This window comes from Monodelphis domestica, chromosome 7 (genome assembly GCF_027887165.1).
Source record: "Monodelphis domestica isolate mMonDom1 chromosome 7, mMonDom1.pri, whole genome shotgun sequence".
Taxonomy (NCBI): domain Eukaryota; kingdom Metazoa; phylum Chordata; class Mammalia; order Didelphimorphia; family Didelphidae; genus Monodelphis; species Monodelphis domestica.
The window spans coordinates 21,036,081-21,055,678 of NC_077233.1; the positions used below are offsets into that span (position 1 = coordinate 21,036,081).

Below are 19,598 nucleotides of genomic sequence, written 5' to 3' on the forward strand. Positions count from 1 at the left end.
TTCTTAAAATGACAAGCCATTTTTGTCTTAATATTCCATTCTACCTTGTTTGAAGCATTGGTTCCATATTCTGCTTTTTTGTTTGTTTGTTTAGCCAAATCAGTCTTCATTACTTGTGACCACAAATGGAGAACTGGATCATGGACAGAAAAGCAGAGCTCATAGACATGTTCTCCATCAAAATATGGCATTTGTATGTTAAGGACAACTTGAGCAAATTTTAGTATGACACAACTAAATTGAGAAGATGTATTATTGAGGGCATGACAGAGTGAAAAAAATTGGGATTGATATAAATAACTTGGAGAGGGATGTTCAACATCAAGAGACTGACAAGAGTATAATTAGCAAGGAGAAGTGACCTAATGATGATGAGAATTAAATAGGTATTTTTTTCTCCTTCTCCCTTGAGGTTCTTAATCCTTCTTTGTGTCCTCGAAACCTTTGGCAATTGGTAAAGCCCATGGATCCCTTTTCTAAAGAATGGTTTTAGTTGCATAAGAGAAAATCAATAGGATTATAAAGGAAACCTATTATATTGAAACATAATTACAGTATATAATTACAGGTGTAATTATATTTTATATACATGTATCATACATATAATATATATTATATACAACTTACATTACATTATATTACATTACATTACATTGTTGTTTCATATTATGCTATGTTGTATTAAATTATATTTTACTATATCATATTATATTATATTGTATTGTGTTGTATTATATTATAATATTGTGTGTTAAGAACCCTTGACTTGGCAAACTTTCCCTTGTAATGAATTTCGCCATAATTTCTTCAGTTTCTCAGTCTATCCATACACCTTTGCAGTAATGATGAATCCTCTAGAAACACAAACAAAAGTAGGGCCTGAATTCATGCCTATCAATATAATTTTACTGTTTGCTATTTCACTTACTATATAATGGGGTCATATAGCCCCAAAGCAGGAGCCCAAAGTATCTATTAACCTCAGGCTCCACTATATTTCTATTTGGAAAGTAACCTAATTTTTAATTGTTACGTCGTTGTCATTCATTCCTTTCATTCTGATATATGCTGTGTGTGTGAATTTGAAACAACTTAATCCCTTACTCAGAGGAATGACATAGATATCCACTCACATCCCCAATCCAAACAATAAAAATAGAAGCGGAAGCAAATTAATTTCTCAACCCTGGGAAACCCACAACCCCACCACTTTCCCCAGCCTTCACTCTCTTCTTCATGTGGGTTGGTCCCTTCTTTCTCAATACAATCCACCCATCATTTGGTACTGGCTGGTCTGATCAAAGACATACCAGTCCCCTTTCCACTCACTGACTGCATAAAGACTCCATCCACCTCCACTGCATCCTCCTAATTCCATACTTTTGGAGCACTGGGATCATCCCATGGAAGATACCCCATGCCCTTGGAGAGGCCTCCGTCTCTTAAGAGTTCCCTTTTTTATATTTATGATAGACTTCGGGGAAAGTCACTCATATTTAGTTCAGAAATGTATTATGGTGTTTTACGCTCAACCCCTTCAAGGATCTACCTCATCACGCAAAGCGGAGACTCTTTCATTCATTCGACAAACATTTAATGGCCTTCTACATTGGATGCACTATGCCAGGATGTCAGAATTGGAAGGGTCTTTTGAAGTAAAGGGTGCCTGGTAGCATGCAAATGACTACACAAAAATAACACGATCTTATTCATTTCCTCAATAAAGATTTATTGAGCAACCACCAAGGCAGGGCAAGGATTTGGAGGCTCTGCCACAAATGGCCCTGGAAAGGTCTCCTGCCGCCATTTTCTCAGAAGGCAATAGCAGAATCCCTTCCAAACTTCACCTTTAAATCCTTCGGTTTTCAATGGGCCTCCCAAGACTCTCAGTACAGAGAATAAGAGAGACGGACGGCTGCCCAAACCAGCATCCTTCATCAGGGAATAAACTCGGCCCTTAATTGGCGCCGATTCCCTTGTTCGCAGTTGTACATGAGATGTTACTCACAAACAGCAGCCATGGTTGCCTGATTACAGATATGTAATTAATTCTGGAAAAGGCTATTATGAAATAACAATCTGATGCAATCTCAGCAGGTGTCACTGCAGGCAGAAGAACACATCACACAAACAGTGTGCATCTTTATAGCCCTCAACTCCTACTGGCCCCAGGAAATAGGCTGAGCGCCTTCACCAGTCCAGGGATCTGAGAAGAAGAAACACCTGGGGCCCCCCAGAGGCAATCTAGCCTCTCCTCCAGCCATCACACTGGGCCACCCTTGAACCATCCTAGTTAGGGATGAGCATTAGGAGTGTATTTTGTTTTAAAGAAAGACCTCAGCCTGAAAACTAGAGGCATCTAAACCCTGGTAAACCCATCCAACAGTGATCTTGCTTTGACATAAATTCAGTGTCTAGGCTGTGAACCAGATTATGCTTTGACCTAAAAAAAAAATAAAGGCAGAAGGGTGAGGGGAAGTGTTTCCATTTTAATAGAACCAATAAAGGAACCTATAAACTTAGCATTTATAATTCAAAATGCAAACCGAGAAGCCCAGGCTCCTTGCAATGAGTGCTTTTGTCATCAGGAAATAGCTTTGCAGCAAAATGTATTTCTGGCATTAAAAATAAAATCAATATCCAGCAAGGAGGGCAATACCTCACTAAAGTCTATTCCCACGAGGGAGAGCCTCTCTCTTTTTTGATGTATTTGAAAAATGGGAAAAGACCCTCGGGCAGGCCAACCTTTTTTTTTTCTTTTCCAAAACTAGATGCTCTGCCTTGTAGCAGATAGGCTGTGTCGGTGAGGATTGCAATGATGGTGCCAGCCAGAGAGGCTCACTCTCACTGGGTTGAGAAATTTAGTCAAAGGATCATAAATGTAGAGCTGGAAGGAGCCATAGAGAAGCCACATTCTATAGAAGGGGAAACTGAGGCATGAAAGATTGAAGTGACTTGCCCAGGGTCACCAAGCTAGTAAGTGCCTAAGGTAGGATTCAAACTCATGTCTTTCTGATTCCATGTTCAAAACTATCCAGCACACCACCTAGCTAACCTTAGTTCTTGCTGGTTCAAACTGGTGCTGCCCCTAGGAATATCTTCTAGGGGGAATGATGCTACAAATAGGGTGGATATAGGCAACATGCTTATTCTAAATAAACAATAGACAAAATTTGTCTAAGACATTTCTCTCTGGCATTTTTGGGCCATCAAAAATACATGTCTTCCTACTTTTACAAAAATAAATAATGTGGAAATATTTATTGAGGGATAATACATGTATAACCCAGTAGAATTGCTTGCCACTTTCAGGAGGGGAAAGGGAGAAGAGAAGGGAGAGAACAGGAATCATATAACCTGGGAAAATATTTCTAAATAAATAGTTTTTTTTTAATACAGTTTGAAAATGACCAAATAAAATAATGTTTAAAGTAAAAAAAATATGGAAAAAAATACACATCTTTCTCCATTACTGATCCACTGGTTTTCATGGAAAATAATCCTTGTGTTTCACCCACATTCATTTAAGACTGTTTTTAGATCACTAAAATAATTCCTCTCATAAATAAGTATAAATAATAAAAATCATGGTCATTCTTATTGAACTTTAAGGTTTTTTAGTTATATACATTATCTCATTTGATCAATGGAACATGCAAAAAAAATTAGCACAGAACGAAATACCTAATAGGGAGCAAATTATTCACCTAGAAAGAAATGGCATCAAAATCCATAGTGTGGGACATAAGGATTGTCTTCTTTTGTTTGCTCAGTGCAATCTGATAAAGTGAGGAATATGGGTGACAGAGGCTCTTCCTCCCTCTTGGCTCTTTTCCCCGAGTTAATTTAGGAGAATGGTCTTCCTTAACACAAAGCCTGGCACATCATAATTTTTTAATAAATACTTACTGACTTGATTTGAGTGAAATTATCTAAGGAGATGTATGACTTTAAATTGCTTTCCAAAAAATTCTGACAAAGCCCACAAATTCTGCTTAGGGAAGAGCAAATTACTGGCCCATTTTGTTGTTTTATATAATAGGATACCTAAGAAAGAAAGGGAGGGTGTTCTGAGGGCTCCTGGATAAAGGAGGAGCTACTCTCCATAGATGGCCCTCATGCCAGAGGCCAAAGGGGGAAAGGGCAGCTGATCTTGGGTCAATGTAATTGCCCTTACAATTTATAAGGGAGACACATGTGAAATGGAAATTTACCAGTTTCTCCATTTATAAAATCATATTCCTGGACTAGATGACCTCTGAGGACTTTAGGTCTTGACCTGCCTAGGCTTCGGTTCCCTTATTTCATGTAAGAAGACTCAGAAATGAAGAGTTTACATGGAGGCTCCCTGGGACTAATGATTACCTTGTCCACTCATTCTGAAAAGCAATTTGTCATTAGACACTAAAAGTCACTAAACTTCATCTCCTTTGACCCAGAAATACCATTTCTAGATATAAATCCCAGAGATCAAAGACAAGGGACTAATGGCTATTCCTTCAGGAATGTCTATTTTCTCTTCCTCCTTCTTTTAATGAAACTCCCTTTCATGATATTGGAAATATGGCCATGCTTACAAGGGGGGGGGGGGGGGGCGTCACTGTCAATACCCTGGGTGGGACCACGCAGAAACATCCCCACATTCCCTTGGTAGGATCACATGGGTGGAGCCGGAAGAGTGGGAGAAATAAGAAATCCCCCCCAATGGCTTAAAGTAACCCTTATTCCATGGAATCTCTGGTGCAAATGACTTTAGTCCTTTGTGTCTTCTCCTGGTAACCTAAATCCCTTCTCTTTCTATGATTCTTCTCATTCTTGAATCTGCTTCTGGAATCTGATGTTTTAATTTCCATTTTGCCTCCCCCTTCCCTGTCTGCTAAACTGCTGCTAAAGTCATTTAATTGAACCCTACCATTTTACAGATGAGAAAACAGAAGACCATAGAAGGTAAGCCAATTGCAAGGTCCCACGGTGAGCAAGCGTCCAAGGTTGGATTTAAAACCAGGTCTTTCTCCTCTCGAATATGGTCTCTTTCCACACTAAAATTGCATTAAATCTTTACCCTCAAGCAACTTTCTCTCTCTTACAAAGCCTGAGCATTCTTACAACTCTTCAAAAGGAGGAATAAAGGCAAGGACAAGGTTTCAATTGTCAACGAGCACTGAGGAAACTCGCCAGGACCCACAACCACTTGACAATCATGATTCCATTAGGCAAACTTCACCTGCCCCATTTAACCAGCAGCCACTCTTATTATTAGGAGAGTTTTTAAACTGATCCTTTAAAATGTGTTTACACTTAATCTGTGTACCAGAAACGCTGACAAAGCTCTGCATGATATGTCATACTGATGATGGGTAAGGGAGAGGAATTCAAAATGCCATCGGCAAAGCCCAAGCCGCTCGGAGCATTTTAATCACATTTTTATTGGAGGAGCTTATTAGGGAAGGTAGACGTTGAGAGGCTGACAAATTTTCCTGATGGTTTGCCAAATGTACTCTGGAATCACCTGCTCTGAACTGTAAACTCATCTTAAGAAATTAGATGTTAACATTTTAGCCTAGTATGAAAGTCAAACCCCACAAGGATGGTGGAGAAGCTTAAACACCCAAATGATTCTATTATTGGGAGAGAATTTGTTTAAGGAAGGTAGAGGCCAATATGGTGAGGCATTTTTAAATGGTTTCATTCCCTTTCTATATTAATGATTGTGTAGTAAAAAAGCCATCTCATTCTTTTATAGGACAAAGTGTGTTATTATTTTAAGGAAGTATTCCAAGTTTCTCTCTCTCTCTCTCTCTCTCTCTCTCTCTCTCTCTCTCTCTCTCTCTCTCTCTCTCTCTCTCTTTTATTCTCTCTCTCTCCTCTCTGTCCATCTTTCTCTTTCTTGCTCTCTCTCTTTCTCTCTGTCCTTTTTTCTCTGTCTGTCTGTCTCTTTCTTGCTCTCTCTCTCTCTCATTCTCTCTCTCTCTCCTCTCTGTCCTTTTTTCTCTCTGTCCATCTGTCTGTCTCTTTCTTGCTCTCTCTCTCTCTCTGTCTCTCTTTCTTGCTCTTTCTCTCTCTCTCTGTCCTTTTTTCTCTCTGTCTTTCTGTCTCTTTCTTGATCTCTCTTTCTCAATAGTCATCAAAGATGCTGACACACTGACATAACCAATGGCTGAGGTCACAAAAGAACATGTTGCCTAACAGTTGGGACAAACCAGTGTTTTGACTTCCCAGTTTCAAGTTCTAAGTTTTCCATTGGATGGACAATGGATGATGGATAGTGACCCTTCTCCTCATTCAATTTTCATTTCTATCCAAAAAGGGGCAGAAAGTTGACTGCCATCATGGACAACGACAATCTGCATAGATACAAAAATAAGCAAGATAGTGTTTATGAAATACCCTGAGATGTCCAGAAAAAAAGGAGATAGTCTAACCAAGGGCATTCAAAAGTCACAGGGTCCTGGCATGACAGACTGGCATTACTATCCCTGTCAGCCAACATATATTTTTTCTCATTTCACAGTTTTTCCCCTTTTCTTATCTCTTCAGGCATACCTCTGAGTTTCTAACAAATAATAATAATAACTAGCATTTGCATGCTGCTTTATGTTTGCAAAGTGCTTTACATGTGTGCCCAATTTGATAAGTAAAAATGAATAAGCAAATGAAGATACAAAAATAAGGTGGTAAAAATAACTTTTATTCTGTCAGTTTGAAGTCTCTCTGCACTGAGACTCATTTCTTCTTTTCCCTGCCTACTATCTATCCTTCTTCTCTTCTGTTCTCTCCTTCTCTTTCAAAAAAAAGCCTAGCAGAGATCTTCCTTCTGAAGCCAACCAAGTTCTTTTTGGGACAGTAAAATAAAAGTTGATATAGATAGAATCCACATAGAAAAGTAATTAGAAGGTTTTAGTTTACAAGACCAAAAATCTTCTACAAAATGTTGAAAGAAAAACAATTCCAAAGCTAGAAACAACTAGGGATTACCCAAGAGGGAGATGGGTTAATGTAAAGGAAGCATTTTGAATTTGAATTATGCTAAAAATAATAGTAGCCAGGCTGTACATTGCATATTACAAATATTATCTCATTTAATTATCACACCCACCCTGGGAAGTAGGTACTATCATTAATCCCATTTTATAAGGGGAGGAAAAAGTCCACAAAAATTAAAAGATTTACCCAGTTCTTCCAAGCTGTTTCTGGGGTCAAATTTGAACTCAAATCTTCTTGATTTCAGATCAACACTCCCTCCATTGCACCCCACCCAAGATGATAAAAAAATAACTAAAATTTCTCTACTCTTTGTCTAGAGACCCTACTGCTAGAAATAGAACCAAAAAGGACAAAGTCAGAGAGAAAAAGAAAAAGGATTCTTTGACACCAAAATTTTCATAGTAATCCCTTTGTTTTGGTAACAAAGAACTAAAAATAGATTAATGAGTAAATATTTATTTATCAAATGTTTCTACAAATAAAGCCCTATTCAGGAAGGATGCTGGGGATGGTACAAGTACAAAGAATGGAAAAAAAAAGCCAAACCTTCTCAAGGAATGTTATTTTAAAAAGGGAAAACAAGAAACAACCAAGCATGGACAGACTAAATATAATGAACATGAATACAAATGAATTGTTTATAATAGCCTAGAAGGGAAACCACTGGCAGCTGTGAAGGTTAGGAAAGATTTCAGGCAGAAGATGGTGCCTAAGCTCAGTTTCCAAGGAAGAAGGGAACTCTGTGAGATGAGAGAATGGTACATTCCCAGCAAAGGAGACTGCAAAGGTGTGGAGATGGGAAAGGGAGGCTAAGAATGAGGCACAGAACAGAAGAGATGCCTATTAATTGGACAACAGCTAAATAAATTGAGATTCATGAATATCCAGAGAATGTTGATGAATATGAAGAAACTGAAGTAAGCAAATACTTATATGAACAAATGTGGAAAGAAGTAAACAGAATGAAAAAATAATTTACATGACTACAGCAATATAAATGTAAAGCAAAAAAAAAAAGGAAGGGAGGGAGGAAAAGATAAAAAAGGAAGGGAGCAATGGAGGGAAGAAGGAAGAAGGGAGAGAAGAAAAATGAGAAGGAAGCAAAGAAATAAGGAAGTCAAACTAATTTTAATAGTGTATTTGGCATTGGAAAAGAGATGAGAATAATGTATCTTCCTCTTTTCTCTGCAAAAGTGGGAGGTTGTTGATGTAAAATATTGCATGTATATTCAGTTTGACTAATGTTTGGATAGTTTTGCTGATTCTTTCCTCTCTTATATTTTTTGCTGTTGTTATAAGAAGTGACTTTTGGGATAGGGAGAGAGGAAACAAAAAAAGTTGATGCAAAAAAAAGACTAATAAAAATCTTAGGAGATATCTTCACAGGAATATCACAATTATGGGGCATTGCATTAAAATGAATAAATTTAGGAAACTTTTAAAAACTGGTGACTAAATATCTGTAGTTAAAATTATCTCTAAAAATATTTTAGAACTTATTTTTTCCCTTCCAATTGCACGAAAGAATACCTGCTCCTTGGCCTCATCATTTCCCTCCCCAACCTGGAAAAAAATAAGACAAAATAAAATTTTAAAACAAAACAAACATCCAATTAAAAGAAATTCTGTGGGAAGCAGTTTCAAGTACGCTTTCTAAAAAACAATGACTTTTGAAAGGTATTATCAATTACTGTGTTAAAACAGAGAACTGCATTAGAAGAAACTGGCAGGTGAATCTGGGATAGCAGAAGCATCTGCAATAACAAATAGCTCTTTCCTAAGCCAAGAGCAAAAACAAGAGAGCCCCATCACCAGCTTTGACCACAGTAAGCCTGGGGACTATCTCTTTCAGAGTGCCGGCTGGAGACACTGTCCACAAAATACTAGAAGCCATTAATCAGCTGCTCGGGAGTTCAGTTTGCATGCTACACTGAGCCTTAATGAGGTTCAGGAAAGAGAACAGGCTCCCATCCAGGAATAGTAGTTAGATGAAAGGAGTCTTGGGTAATAGGGGAGCCCGCTCTGGAGGTTCCAGATATTACTTACGCCCATATACAACCCTTCACAATGGTCCCAACAGGTTTCAGACATGGTGGACATGTCACTCTCTGATGCCACGTCATGGTGGTACCATTTTCTCAAGGGCTATCACACCAGAGACGAAGCACTGGTGCTTTTTAGCAAGCGAAACAGGCTTCAAATATGGAAAGATTCATCGTGGAGAGGTTGTCCACCAAGCGATGACCTTACATTGGTCAAGAAGACTCATGAAAAATCATCTAAGGAGTTGAGAAGTCTAAGTCCATTCAACAGACATTAATTACGCACCTCTCCTGTGGAAGACACTGACTTCCATAGTGGCAAATGAGTTTCCTAAGATTCTTATGTCTCCTCCTCTAAGGTAATCATCTATTTACTTGTTATGTCTCTTATAAATACCTATTTGTATACAGTCTCCCCTATTAGAATGTAAATTCCTTTAGTGCAGGGACCCTTTTTTTTTTTTGGTATTCCCAACCCTTGGTACAGTGCCCGACACTTATTAAATGCTTAATAAATGTTTGTTGTTGATTGATTGATTCATTGCCTACTTGGCTGCTCTCCTGGACTCCATCATTTTCTCCAGAAACTCATCTTCCTGCAAAATCAGATCAACTCAGAAATTCACATTTCCTCAGTAGCCCGTTCTCCCCCTCTGGACCTTCCCTTCCTTTGATAGAAGGGTAGAAAGTGGACATTGGAAAGCTTTGAAAAATCCCCTTCCAGTGTTACAAAAATTCTGAAGGTGTGGCTAAACTCATTTAAGTGAAAAAAAAAAAAACAGTTGTTTAAGTGGACTATAAACTCAAGAAGTGTTAACAAAGGGATACATGAAAAAAATAATAGAACCATAGATTCTTCGATGGAAAGGACTGCAGGGGCCATCGAGTCCAACATATGTCCAAACAAGAATCCCTTATACAACATCTGCAACAAGTCATTATTTAGCCTTCACTTGGAGATCGCTAGTGAAGACAGATACACCATCTTCCAAGTTTGCCCATTCTTCTTTGGAGAGTTCTAATTGTCACTTGTTTTTTCCTGAAATTCAGCCTACATCTGTTTCTCTTTAAGTTCTCCCTATTTGTCCTGGTACTTCCTTCTATGGTTAGCTAGAAAATGTGTATTCTCTCTTCCATATGATGGCCAAAAATAATAAACCTAGACTATAGAAGAAAGCCAGAGCAGCCAGAACAAGACTTGTAATAGTCTCACCAAAACCTACTCTAGACAGACAACTCTGGAGTTCTATATTCAGTTCTGGGTATCCCCTTTTTAGGATGAGAGTTAACATAATATAGAATATTTAGAGGAAGGTCACACGAGGAATGGAGGCGATTGGAGACCCTGGCACATAATGATTGCTGATTGGTTGAAGAAAATGGAAAGACAGTCTAGAGAAGAGAGGATTTAATGAGGCCACTAGTGCCATCTTCAAGTATTTTGAAGGGCTGATGTGAGAGAGATGAGATTTGCTCTGCTTGACTGCAATACAAATGACTAGAAGATACAGACAGATTAGGGTTAGTACAAGAAAAGACTTCCTAACTACTAAAACTATCCAAAGTGGCAAAGGCTATCTTGGGAAGTTTCCTTACACTAGAAGTCTTCAAGTAAAAAATACTTGTCATAGATATCATAGAAGTTATTTCTGTTCATAGAGTTGGACTAAATTGACTCTGAGATGCTGTCCAAATGGTGAGAGTCTTTGAAGTATGACAATGCATTGTTATGGAAGCCTGGAAGCAAAGGGGGAAAAGATTGAGCAGTGGTCCATTTCGTCCAGTGCTACTACCAGGGGATGGGAAGCAAAGGGGGAAAAGATTGAGCAGTGGTCCATTTCGTCCAGTGCTACTACCAGGGGATGAAAGAGGATGAGACGACAGAGAAAAGTGTCATTGATTTACCAATAAGGAAACCTTGAAAAAAACCTGTCTCAGTAGGCTAGTTGTGATACAAACCAAGTTGTAAGAAGCTGAGGAGTTTGAGGAAGTATTAAGAAAGCTTTGGCAGTCAGGGCTTGAGATCTTTCTCAAGAAGTTTAACTATGAAGGGGAAAAGAACATGAGGGAGTGGCAAGATCAAGGGGAAGTTCAATGTTGCATATGCTTTTAAAAGATAGGGAAGATTATACAAAATCTGATGGGGGGGAAAAGAGATTAAAGAACTAAGAAAAAGATATGGCAGAGGGAACAGGTTTGTGATAGAAATGCTAAGGGATGTGAGAAGCTAGAACAATTCATCTTCTAAAAATATTATGCATTTTTAATTTTATTTTTTAATATTCATTCATTCATTCATAATATTCCTCTCATGCCCTCCATCCCCTTCCTTATTCATTGAGAATGCAAGTAATATCATTCCCATTATACAAATGAAGTAATGCAAACTGCATTTCCATATTAACCCTGTGGCCAAAAAGAAGCAAGAAAAATAACATTAAAAAATCTGATTCAATTTGTACTCTGAATTCATTAGTTCTCTTTCTGGAGGTGGAGAATATTTTTTATCATGAGTTCTTTGACATTGTAATGGATCATTATATTGATTAAGGCAGCCAAATTGTTCACAGTTGATTATTATTATATTTCTATTACTATGTGCAATGATCTTTTGGTTCTGCTCATTTCATTTTGCATCAGTTCATACAGGTTTTCCCAGATTTTTCTGAAACTATCACCTTCATCATTTCTTATAACACAATAACCATATATCACAACTTGTTTAATTAACCATTCCCCAAATGATAGACATTCCTTCAATTTCTCAGTCTTTGCCACCAGGAAAGAGTGGCTAGAAATATTTTTTCTATATGTGGGTCCTTTGATCTTTGATTTCTTTGAGTTACATACCTAGTATGGGTTAAACTAGTTTTATAGCCCTTTGGACATTTTTCCAAATTATTCTCCAGAATGGGTGAACCAGTTCACAACTCCATCAGCGATGCATAAATGTCCTTATTTTCTGCATCTCCTCCAGCATTTGTCATTTTCTGATAGATATGAGATAGCAACTCATAGTCGATTTAAATTGCATTTTTCTAATTATTAATGATTTAGAGCATTTTTTCAAGTAACTTGATAGCTTTGATTTCTTCTTCTAAAAATTGCCTGTTTGGGGCAGCTGGGTCGCTCAGTGGATTGAGAACCAGGCCTAGAGACTGGAGGTCCTAGGTTCAAATCTGGCCTCAAACACTTCCCAGCTGTGTGACCCTGGGCAAGTCACTTGACCCCCACTGCCTAGCCCTTACCACTCTTCTGCCTTGGAACCAATTTATTTATTTTTATTTTAATTAAAACCCTTACCTTACAAAGGTAAGGGTTTTAATTAAAATAAAAATAAATAAATAAAATTAAAACTGCCTGTTTGTGTCCTTTGAGCATTTATCCCTTAGGTAATGACTCGCATTTTTATGTATTTGACTCAATTCTCTAAATATTTGAGAAATGAGGTCTTTGTCAGAAGAAATTGCTATAAATTTTCCCCATTTTCCTGACTTCCTTCTAATTTTGGCTGCATTATTTTTATTTGTGTAAAAACATTTTGATTTCATGTAATTAAAATTATTCATTTTATCATCTATGATCCTTTACATCTCTTGTGTGGTCATAGATTTTTCCTTATCCATAAATCTGACAGGGAATTCTTTTCCATACTCCCATAATTTGTGGAAATTAATCTTAGCAAAAGAACCTGTCTTCTGAGACAGGATGAGGCAAAAAATAGAAGGATAAGAGAGGATGGAGGGAAGAAATAGTGAATAAAGACTAAGAAAACTCACAGGCATGGAGATGGGGAAGAAACAGGTTATAGTAAACCTCAGATGGTCTCTGACTTCACAGAAAAGTCTGAGGCAAGGTGACATCTGCAGAGAAGAACATGGCAGACAGTTGAGTTGGTGCCTTGAAGAGAAGAATGCAGAGAAAGTTTGGATCAGCCATTATGGGGAAAATGACAGAGCATCCATCAGAGCCAGACAAAGGGGTGCTGATCTATGTTGGCAAAAAGAATAGCTTGGCTGATGAAATCACAGATCTTTTGAATTATTGAAATAAGATGATACTAGTTTTTCATTGAAATGATAAATTACTCTTGGTCTCTATCTTACTTAAGACATATTTCATTTTATTATGTGTCAAAAGCTTTTTCCTTTAATAATTATGGTTAGATGTGTTCTTAGTCTCTAAAAAAAGAAGATGCAGATATTTCACCAATTTTCATATTTAATTAAAATCAACTCAGCCTTCCTTTAAGGAGCAATTGTGTACTGAACATTTCTCAGAGTAGCTAGGAGAAATATGAAGTTCATGTTAGACAAGCTCCTAGGATCCCTGACTTTATGAAGCTTATAGGTCAATAAAGAAAGTGACTCAGGCACAAAGATTCAAAATAACATGGTGACTGCAGAAGAGAGGAGCAAATACAATGTTAGCCGAGTGACAGGGGATTGAGAGGTGGGGGAGATCGGTAATGAAAATCAAGGAAGCTTGGTATTTGTGTTGGGTTCTAAAAAAAGATGATAAGAAAATCTGTAGACTGGGAGAGAGAACAGAAAGTGGACCCAGTATTAGAGAGGTATGAGTGAAAAGAGTCACGTAGGGGGCAGATTAGAGAATAGTTAGCAGATTATTTTGCCTAAAGACTATTTACAATGGGGCAGCTAGTTGGTTTTGGGAATAGAGAGCCAAGTCTGTAGATAGGAGGTTCTGGGTTCAAATCTGGCCATGGACACTTCTTAGCTATGTGACCTTAGCCTAGTCCTTATTGCTCATCTGTCTTGGAACTAAAACTCAGTATTTATTCGAAGACAAAAGGCCAGTCTTTTTTTTTTTTCAGAGTACTTACAGTATAGAAGAAAGGATGGAAAGTTTGACAAGGGCAAGATTCTGAGGGACCTTGAATGACAAATGGAAGAGTTTATTCATTTGGTAAGAAAGAGGCACAAAGGAGACTTGTATATATAAGGAAGATTATAGGATCAAGAATTGAAGGAAACTTTTGATCTTTAAGTATCTGTTGTATTCTAGATACTCGTAAAGAGAGGGATACTAAGACAAAAATGAAATTGTTCACCTTCTACCTGTCTATTTTACTCAAAATCATCTAATCCACTTAATTTTCAGGTGGGAAGACAGAGACTATGATTGGTTCAATGGCTTGTCCAGAGTCACCCAGATAATGTATGACCTTCAGCCCCAAACCCTTTAAGATGCAAGAGATATTATGGGAGTAGAATTAAGAGGACTTGGTCATTGAATGGTTCTGGAAGGGCAAGGGAGATGGAAGAGTCCCAGGCATGTCTAAGGTTTCAAATAAGAAAGAGAAGATAAATGATGTTGTGAATGATGGAAGGAAAGGCAAGGTTTAATAAGAAAAACTTTAGATTTGCTTTGGGGGCGCCTTGAATTTGGGGTACAAATGATAGATGCAGTTGAAGGTATCCTCCAGTTGCCAATAAAACCCTAAAGAAGGGTCACAAAGCGTACTGAAATGACTGAACAAAGGTAGGAAGCTAATGTCAGCCAGTCAGTAAATATTAGCACCTATTAGGTACCAGGCAAAGAAGGAAGTGTGAGAGAGTCTAAGAATTCAGAAAAGCAGTCCTTGTTCTCAGAGAACTCCCAGTCTAACGTGGAGAGACAACATGGAAACACCTCTGTATGAACAAGTCATAGAGAGGCTAAATTAGAGAGACTCTTGGAAGGGAGACACTAAAATGAAGGAGGATGGGGAAATGCTTCTTCCAGTTAGAGGGGAAGGTCCAGAGGTCATCTGTGAGGCCAGTGCTAAAGATAAGCATTGGGGAACCCTGCCCAAAGGGGAATCATGAATATGGCGGATCATCAAGTCAAGTCTGGGTTGGGGAAATGGACTTTGAGAATATGGTTGGGTCAAAGCACCAGAGGGCTTCAATGATGGTGAGGGACAGCTTTTGTGGAACATGTGAAACACGAGAATTCTAAAAAAAATGGGAAATATGGATTGAGCCAGGAAAAATAACAACAACGTAGCTAATAATTTATATAGTAGTTTAAAGTTTACAAAGTCTTATCTGTCAGTTGGCCAATAAACATTTATTAAGCACCTACTAACTATGTGATGGGCACTGCATGAAGATCATCTTATCCTCACAATAACTCGATGACATAGATGGTCTTATGATCCTCCCTTAGCAGAAGAGGAAACTGAGGCAGGCAGAGATTGACAACTTGCCCAGGGTCTCACAGCTAGTAAGGGTCTCGGGCAGGATTCAAATTCAGGTCTTTTTTAATCCAAATGCTGTCCTTTATCCCCTCTATCACCTAATGGGCATGATAGGAGACAGACAGGCACACACACACACACACATACACACACACATATGTGTGTGTGTGTATGTGTGTGTGTATGAAATGCTTTCCCTAAAGCTTTTTTTTCTATACTCATAAATTACATTGACAGAGGAAACTGCTTTTGTGATTGGAACTTTAAAAAAATCTATTAGTCTATAGATGCCATTTAAATAAAACTGGCTGTGCAGAGAATATAAACAAATGCAAGAATTCATAACCCAGTGCCATTTTTGTATATCTTGGGCTATCACCTAAGTCACAAAGAAAATTGATTTTTCTAGACATGTTCCAGTCCCTGCTCCGCACTGCTCCCTCCTCGTTGCCAACTGTCGTCCTGTCTCCCCAGATAAAACTCTTGACGCCTTCCCCAGCATCCTCTTCTTATTTCCTGTTCCAAACAGCTGTCTTCCCTTCCTGGCAGAAACTGCCTGACATCTGGCTACTCAGGATGGCCACCACAATGATGGGCAGAAACTATTTTTTGCAACCAGTCCAACCAAGGGATGCTGTGCTGCCACCCAAAAAGGCATCTTGAGGAAAAAGCAGGAAAGCCTCACTTGGGACTCAATGAACAGAAAATATAGGCTCACATAATGACTATATCTATATATTGATTTTTTTTTGCAATAGAGAAGAACAATATTGCCATCCTTCCAGAGAAAGGACATTATAGAACATGACGCTTCTAAATAGAAAGTCTTCAAAATGCTGCTTAAGGTGTTAATCCAACTAAGGCTATGACTTTATTTATTAACATTTATATAAATTAACATTAATATATTAATGAACATTAATTATAATTCTAATTACATTAACATGTATTAACAACCTACTTTGTGCCAGCCACATTGATGAGTACAAGGGATTCAAAGAAAAGCAAAACAAACCAAAAAACCCAAACCCTGCCTCATTCCTCAACCTCAAGTTATTGTCGTCGTCGTTGTCTTCTTCTCCTTCTCCTTCTCCTTCTACTTCTCCTTCTCCTCCTTCTCCTTCTATTTCTCCTTCTATTTCTTCTTCTATTTCTTCTTCTTCTTCTTCTTCTTCTGCTTCTCCTTCTTCTGCTTCTCCTTCTGCTTCTCCTCCTTCTCCTCCTCCTCCTCTTCATTCCACTCCTCCTCCTCCTCCTTTTCCTCCTTCTTCCCCTCCTCCTTCTTCTCCTTCTTCTTTTAAAGCTTTACCTTCTGTCTTAGAATCCATACTGGGTATTGCTTCCAAGGCAGAAGAGCAGTAAAGGATAGGCAATGGAGGCTAAGCGACTTGCCCAGGGTCAAAGTCATTGACATTCTCCTGGGAGAGCCAATATATAAATAAATTGGTGTTTGGATTGAGTTTTAAAGGAAACTAGAAGGTCTAAAAATAACTAGGGAACAACAGAAGTTGGTGCTTGGGCTGAATTTTAAAGGAAACTGGAATTTCTAGGAGACAACCAGAGGTGATGAGGATCCCAAGCATGGGGGGAAGCAAAAGGGAGTACTGTGGGACTGTAACAATGTTTCTGGAAAGAAGAGTGTGTGGAGGAGAGTGAGCTATAAGAAGGCTAAAAAGGTAGGAAGGAGCCAAATAATGAAAGGCTTTAAATGCCAATTAGAGCAATTGACATTTGATCCTCTAGGTAACAGGCTTCCACACCAGGTCACTGAGCAGGGAGAGTGACATGGTCAGATCTACATTTGAGGAAAATCATTTTAGTCACTGAGTAAAGGATGGATGGAATGGGGAGATACTTGAGGCAATTAAAAATCAATTGTGGTAATACAGGAAAGAGATGTCCAGGGTCTGAACTATGGTTGTGGCTGTATGAGTGGAGAGAAAGTGACCTATACTGGAGATGTTATAAATATAGAAATGGCAAGACTGAGAATGGCTTGGCTATGTAGGGTGAAGGATAGTGGGGAATCAAGGGTGATACCAAGATTGGGAGCCTAAGTGACTGGGAAAATGATGGCCATTTCCCTTCTAATCCTAAACACATTAATTTTGTTTTAATCCAAGCTTTTCAGTTCCATGTAATCGCGTTATCTTTCTTTTTCAATGTCAGGTGAAAAAAGCAGGAGAGAGAAAGCCACTGATTTTTATTCACAAAAAAAAAAAAAATCTGTATGAGAAACCTTTTATCAGAGTCCAGTCTTGAAGACTGTATTTAGTCTTACTGACTCAAAGAGGATGATGAACCTATGGAAAGACTGAGGTAGCCGATTACCCACAGGGGTCTCTTATCCTGCATAACTCTTCAGTCAATGAAAAAAATAAACAACAAAGTGATCCAGCGATGGAGCAATCTCCTCAACTCTCCTACTTTCTGTGCCTTTTACTACATGACAGAGAAGCTCTGACTTGTTATTCGTTGGCAAAAATCTGCCTTCACCCTGTCGGGTTATTCCAAGGATACTCTTGATGTGTGTATAGCACTCTTATGAAGAAGTTATCGAAATGGTAAAATGGCCATGGGAGGCTGTTGTTTTGTTGGTCTTAGGCACCATTTTCAGTAGGCATACGAGCTGAATTGTTCCAGTAATTCCTTCTCTCCCTCCTTTTCAGACATCACAGGAGTCGAGCTCTCAGAAGCACTTTCATCATTACATTCCTTCCAGCATCATCTCTTCTCTATGTTCTCATTCTGTTTCTGCTTCTTTGCTTTTGTTAGGGCTGTTTCTATATCTTTATATAGCACTTTGAGGATTAAGATGTTATCAAATAGAATGATTTATTTGATTGGCTCCATTTTTCACCTATCTCTGGTCCACACAGTTTCATTTTGAAAAGCTCTCCATTGGGTCTACCTTAATTTGTTCTTGCACAAAGCTTTCCACAGATTCAGTTTCCCTCCACTATTCTTCACTGTTTTCTAGACTGCCCTAATTGTTAGGAAAGGGGTTTTGCCCCCCAACATCCAACTGAAACTTAACCCCCCCCCCACTGCTCCTGGTTCTATGATCAAATAAAATAAATCCAGTCCTTGTTTCATTTGATGGTCTTTTAAAATACATTCATGCAGCAGTCATGTCTCTCCTAAATTTTGCCTTCTTCAGGATAAACATCCCCAATTCACTCATTTTCTTTTCAATCAACCAAGAAGCACTTAGTGAGCACCTACTGTTTGCCAGGGGCTACGTCCAAAAACATTTAAAAACAAAAATGAAGTTGTCTCTATCCTTGGGAAGATTCTGTTCTTTTGGGAGAGACAATGTATATATACGCAAGATGTCAGTCCTGAATAGAAATTTTCTGTAGAAGGCACAACTAGTAAACTCTTAATTTCTCCATAAAATAATAACTTTGAAACTGGAAAAAAAATAGAACAAAAAATAGAACAAAAATGATTACCAGCAAATTAAAATCCAAGATAAATAGATGGAGATAAAATGAAGAGATCTTCTCTCAGTGGGTTCAAGCCACCAGAACTAGATCTATTGAATAATAAGAAACAGAAAGAACGTATGATTTAATTAATAAAGTATTATTGAAGATCTTTGAGGAATTCTAGATAACAGGAGAGATGCCATGGAACCAGAGAAAGGAGAAATTCCTAATTTTCCAAATGGAAGAACTAAAGCTTATGAGCCTGATCTTTATTCTTCACATACTTCTAAAATGGCTTTTTAAAGGGATGGTTTGGAAGGACTTAAGTGGGGGGGGGGAGTTCTATTTAGCCATTCAAACATTCACACATTTGTTAAATTAGCAGACAGAAAGAAGGCAGTAGATACATTAGATCTAAATTTCCACAAGGGATCTGACAACAAGCACTCCCATGTCATTCGCCTAATCCTCAAAGAGCTGGGTCCTTCTTCATCAGTCTAGTTAACTGCTAATACACCGTAGCAGTGAATAAATATTACTAATAAAATGTAGAGTGCCCAAATGAACACAATGTGCCAAGTATCATCTGACCAGTACTCAGTACTGTATTGATGCCCATGGTCTGGATACAATAACTCATTGACGGCTTCTTTGGCTGCTAAATATATATTGACCACTAAAACCACCAGATCTCTGTTTTATTAACTGTTATCTGGCTAGGAGTCCTCTATCACATATTTAAAAAGGTGGTTTTTTTTTACCTAAGTATAAAAATATCTACATTTATATACATTCAATGTGTGTATATAAATGTGTGTATATAAATATAAATGTATGCATACATCTATACATTCATATATGATACATAATTCTATAATGCATTAAATATTATATATAGATTATGTTGAGATGTTACATATCTCTATTATAGATATGCAC

General features: G+C 38.0%; 1 protein-coding gene and 1 long non-coding RNA gene across 4 annotated transcripts in view; both read right to left on the minus strand.

Moving 5' to 3' along the window:
• Nucleotides 1–17,584, minus strand: part of LOC130455507 (uncharacterized) — a 54,028-nt gene extending 36,444 nt beyond the window's left edge. The window contains exon 1 of the long non-coding RNA XR_008913520.1: nucleotides 12,806–17,584. This is a non-coding gene — a long non-coding RNA (uncharacterized LOC130455507). The remainder of the gene's footprint in view (nucleotides 1–12,805) is intronic.
• Nucleotides 1–19,598, minus strand: part of FHIT (fragile histidine triad diadenosine triphosphatase) — a 1,742,917-nt gene that overhangs the window by 592,221 nt on the left and 1,131,098 nt on the right. The window lies entirely within an intron of this gene.